General features: G+C 49.4%; 1 pseudogene; it reads left to right on the top strand.

Annotated features, from left to right (window-relative positions):
* The first annotated feature begins 432 nt into the window (after positions 1-432).
* On the top strand, positions 433-534 carry LOC125174331 (uncharacterized; annotated as a pseudogene).
* The last annotated feature ends 2,760 nt before the right edge of the window (positions 535-3,294 follow it).

The raw sequence follows: 3,294 nt of genomic DNA, 5'->3' as shown, positions 1-3,294 counted from the left end.
GGCCATGTGATTGCCGTGATCTTGGGTGTATCTCCTTTCTGAGCTTGAAGGAGTTTGAACTTCATAAACTCGCAGGCTCCTCCCACTTCTGCAAATATAACCAAGTATAACGTGCCATCTGCCGAGCCTGTATTCTTCAGGACTCTCCCCCACTGCGAGCTGCAGACCACCAGCCGTCGTGAGAGAAACAGAGGATTCTGCTATGAAGCCAGCACTCTTCCATGTAGAATGGTCCTACCTCTGCTCCTCTCTTGCCACATACATCCACCTACGGTTCTTTGGCAACTTCTGTTGTCCTCTAAGACAGCTTTTCATTTTAATCTAAGTTTCATCTTGAGGCAAACATTCAGAAACATCTTAAGAAACACGGAGATTTTGTCTCCAGGACTAGCTATGATCCAAGCGTGTAAGCTTTGATAGCTAGAAACTAGGATTGCTTCTTGGTCTTTTGGCTAAGCTCAAGTGTAGTATCTGTTCTTATCGGCTTAATAGCCAGGGGGTTGGTTTTTAAAAAAATCCTATTTTGGAGTGTTTAAATCAGATAGGGGACCTGAGAGAGATACTCAGTTTACTAACTAGCCGGGGCTATTTACAGACCTATGGAGGACCCACAAGATAAGTCCCAAAGCCTAAGACAGGCTCTGGACAGGGCCAAGGGGCCAGGAATATGGGAATGACAAGACAGGGACCTGAGCAGAGCCAAAAATTTCTCAAAAACCAGGGAGATAAAAAGTAGGAAAAAAAAAAAGAGAGAGAGAGAGAAGTTATCTTTAGGATCATTCCTTTTATCTTCATGTGTCATTTGTTCCCAGCCTCTTCCCACTGCCTGCAACGGGGACTGGCATATTTAGGTATAGATAAATGTATGTGAAATAAATAAATTTCTAATCAAAACCTTGTTAATAGCTCTAGGCTTCCACCATTGGGTCATTTACACCACCAGCATTTATTAAGCACCAACAGTGTTCAAGACACTGTTGTCTAGACACTGAAGAATTTATAAATAAATATGACATGAGCTCAGAGCTCAAGTTCCAGTAGGGTAGTTGCGATATTTACTCAAACGGCAGTAAGGGCACAAAGACGTGGTCAAGATAAGACAGGGCGGACGCTAAACATAGGGATATAAGGGAGGTGAGCAGAAAGGCTTCATGGGAAAGGACTCACTTCAACTTGTCTCCCTCTGTTAAACCTGAAGTCCGATATCCCCTCCTCAATTACAAGAACCCAGTCTGATATTCACACTAAAATTCTTAGACACGACTTTGCAGTCGGAGCTGGAGGGAGAACTTTTCCCATGGAGGGTCCTTGTTTCTGGCTCCCTCTCCACTCCCTGGCAAGACCTCAGCCGGCGCTCCTCTGGACGACCCGCCCTATTGTAAACTTCTCCCTGGCAGCTCACCTTCTCTCTGGGCTTGCAACTGGGAATCTCATACCTGGCTGCATCCAAAAGATTTCAGGAAATGGTGCCTTGGAAACACATCTTTTGAAACGAAAACAGATAAAGCAGCTGGCAGCGGAGCCAAGGAAAACTCTACTCTTTTCGAAAAGCAAGCAGTTTGTTGGCCCTGGAAACCTACCTGCCCTAAGCCACCACCACATCCTCTAATAAACGCACCAGCACACGCAGACACACGTACACACAAACGCTCAGCGACTGGGTGGCACAGCACACCCTTGAAAACCTGAGAAACTCTCTTCCTGTGCTCCTTGTGGCTGCTAGAGCCTCCAGTCTGTCGAAATCCTAACCCACGAGGTCCGGGTCACACGCTTCCTTCTGGAGAAACCCTTATGGCTTCCTCCCCCCACAAGGCAGGCAATTTAAACAGAGTGGAGTGGAATTTTTGTAGGCATTTCTAAGTTCGACACACTGTTGAGCAATCTTCACGCCCGGGCCACGAGGGTTTTTTTCCTAATTCAGTAAAGAGAAAAAGAAGAGAGGAGGGACCATTTCATCCACTAGGGTGGCTTTCGTAAGCTGACCCCCACTTTGGGGAAGGCAGCCGAACCCTACCAGGAAATGTCATTTAGGTAGTATCCCCTTGCCTGGCTGTACTGCACTCCAATTTCTAAAGTGCTTCCACTTGGCCGAGCCTCCCAACAGACCTGAGTAAATTGGCCAGGATGCTCCTCATGGCCCCGTGCAGATGACGACACCGAGGAGCAGATGATGAGGGCCTTGCTCGAGCGCACGTAGGCAGGAAGCAGCCAACATGTCCTCCTGCCCTGCATCCAGGGCTCCGGCCATCACCTCCTGCATCCTGCTCCTGCAGGGGCTCTTGGTGGCTCATAATTGGAACATCAGGTAACTCCACAACGTATTGAAATCCAGGCCCTCTGTATCCTGAGGCTAGGTGAGTTTCTTGGAAGCCCGCCTCCGACAGTGAAAGCACCCCAAATCACAGAATTGGATTACACATGTGGTTCTTTGAGTTTCTTTAAAGCAGCAGCACAAGTGTTTTCCCCTGGAAATTCAGAGCACACAGGGAACGTCCTCTCCCCAGTGTTTGCCACTGCCACTGTGGCAGGAGGAAAGAGTCTCTGTCTCTGTCTGTGCCTCTGTCTCCCCTCCTCGCCACTCTCCAGACGCTCTCATTTTCAGTTTCTCTTCATTTCTTGCTCTCTGTGTCTGAATCTCGAGCACAGCACAAACGGGAGATCCCGGCTGAGTGGAAAGCCCTGGCTAACTCTGGCATCCCATGACACGCTGGAATGACAGACGCCGCACGGGGCCCCAGTTCTGGGAGCGGGTCGGCAGGTCCACACCAGAGCACAGACAGGGCTCTCTAACTAGGACCAGCCCCCATCTAGGCCTCAAAGTGAGACTCGGGTTGCAGGCAGGGGAGACATCTGACATTTGTGGAGCTGATGGCACACTAGACTCACAGCCTCTGGCCATACAAGAGACGAGATGCTGAAACTACCCCTCCCCCATGGGAAGACGAGCGAAGAGCCAAGTGGAAAAGCATGAGTATTTACTCAAGGGCAAATGGAGAGATACGCCCAGGGGAAGATGAGCCTCACATGAGTAAGAAAGGGATTAACCCCGAAGTGTCCAAGTGCCAGGGAGCCACTGAAGCTCTAAGAAGCTCTAAGAAGAGCCCCAGCAACCCATAGTCTACCCTACTGCTGGCCCAGGTGAAGGCAGGCCAAGAAGCAGAAGTGGGTATTTCTTTAGGATTAGTCTGTAAATCCCCCATTGTCCAGGCCCTTGGCCCCTGCTCGTGATAATCTGCTTCCCCTCCGTGCTGTAAGTTCTCCGAGGACAAGCTCTAAAACACCTTTGTAACCTCA

The sequence above is a fragment of the Prionailurus viverrinus genome, chromosome C1 (genome assembly GCF_022837055.1).
Source record: "Prionailurus viverrinus isolate Anna chromosome C1, UM_Priviv_1.0, whole genome shotgun sequence".
Taxonomy (NCBI): Eukaryota; Metazoa; Chordata; class Mammalia; order Carnivora; family Felidae; genus Prionailurus; species Prionailurus viverrinus.
This window is presented reverse-complemented; position numbering and strand designations above follow the sequence as displayed.